Below are 1,998 nucleotides of genomic sequence, written 5' to 3' on the forward strand. Positions count from 1 at the left end.
AATATAAAAAATGACAAATGACCATTACGAGGTTTAAAACCATAACATGGCTGGGCACAGTGGCTCATGCCTATAATCCCAGCACTTTGGGAGGCCAATGCTGGAGGAACACCTGTGCTCAGGAGTTCAAGACCAGCCTGGGCAACATAGTAAGACCTTGTCTCTACTAAAAATAAAAAATTAGTTGTGTGTGATGGCATGTGCTTGTAGTCCCAGCTACTTGGGAGCCTGAGGTGAGAGGATTGCTTGAGCCAGGGAGGTCAAAGCTGCAATGAGCCATGATTGTGTCACTGCACTCTACTCTGCCCAACCTGGGCGAAAGAGCAAGACCCTGTCTCAAAATAATAGTAATAATAACAAAACCATAACAGTTGGCATATTTTTTATATTTTCACCTCTCTAATCTGCCCAGAAAAGTGTACATTGATCAAATATATAAATGCAGTGTCCCTACCTGGTTAAAATGAAAGGCATTTTACTATTGCTATGTCAATGCCATTCTAAATGAAATATTTCTAGGCTGGGCATGGGGGCTCACACCTGTAATCTCAGAAATTTGGCAGGCCAAGGCAGGTGGCTCACCTGAGGTCAGGGATTCGAGATCAGCCTGGCTAACATACAAAAACCCCATCTCTACTGAAAATACAAAAATTAGCCAGGCATGATGGCGGGTGCCTGTAATCTCAGCTGGGTGACAGAGTGACTCTCTCTCAAAAAAAGAAAAGAAGAAATATTTTAAAAGAGAAATACAGATACATACATAAGATTTTATGTGAAGTAAGCTCAAGTAAATTATCTAAAAATAAGTAAAATAAACATGTTATTAAATTTAATCTTGTATGAATAATGTTTTTAAAGAAAGGTTTCTAGGTAGAGTTGTAGATGAGAAAACATTTACTTTATATATGTATGTGTGTGCATATATGCATATGTACATATATATGGCATATATTTCCTAAAAGAAGTTCTATTATTTATTTGCTGCCAATAGAAGAAACATTTTGCCTTGTCATTCCCTTCATCTCTTTATTTTTAATGTGGAGAAAGAATTTCATGAATCATTCAAACTCTCTTTTTATGCCTGAGAAAGGTTCTGCTTATGTTAGAAGCTGAATGATTTGAGACAAAGTGACAGGCCTACTTTTTGTATGTCTTTTAATATTCCTGGTGGTTAATGTCTAGAAGCAAAAACTGTGTGCATAGACTTTGCAGCCTGATCCTCCCTGAAGGAAAATTCTAATCACCAATTTCAAAAGCAGGAGCTTTACCAATGAGCTGAACAACTTGCAATCTGCAGCCAGTGTCTTTTACTTTAAACCAGACTTCCTTACAACTCACAAGTACAAAGAATCAATCTCAATGCCCTGAAGACTCTTCAGGCTGTTACTCAGTGATTAATCATGAGAAGGGAAAAAACACTATTTCCAACTTAATTGGTTGGAGGGCAACGTATAGACATTAAAAAAAAAAAAAAAAAAAGCAATTTACAGCCCACTAATGAACAGCTATACAAGAAATGCACACACTGAAAACACTATATGCTCTGTAAGGATTGTGTAATGCAGAACACTGCTTAGTTCACACAAAACCTTTCTAGTCTTGCTTTGCTTGTTCTATCTTTTCAGTTTCTATCTGCTGCTTCAATGAGGTAAAGAACCTCTAGGCAGAAGCCATTGAAATACTCTCTCAACCTTGTGCCACATTTTTCAGGCTGAATCATAAATGCTGGTGTTGGCAAAGTAGTTACTGTGGAACAGGGGGATTTTTAGGTTGTTTGTCTTTCCAACACCTTTTATTACTATTGTTACAAAGTTTTGGGGGATCTGTTATAGTTTGACTGTGTGTCACTAGCTTTTATTATATTTCAAAATGCATGGCTGGGCGCAGTGGCTCACACCCGTAATCCCAGCACTTTGGGAGGCCAAGGCAGGAAGATCACGAGGTCAGAAGTTTGAGACCAGCCTAACCAACATAGTGAAACCCTGTCTCTACTAAAAA

The sequence above is a fragment of the Cebus imitator genome, unplaced genomic scaffold (genome assembly GCF_001604975.1).
Source record: "Cebus imitator isolate Cc_AM_T3 unplaced genomic scaffold, Cebus_imitator-1.0 Scaffold26, whole genome shotgun sequence".
Taxonomy (NCBI): domain Eukaryota; kingdom Metazoa; phylum Chordata; class Mammalia; order Primates; family Cebidae; genus Cebus; species Cebus imitator.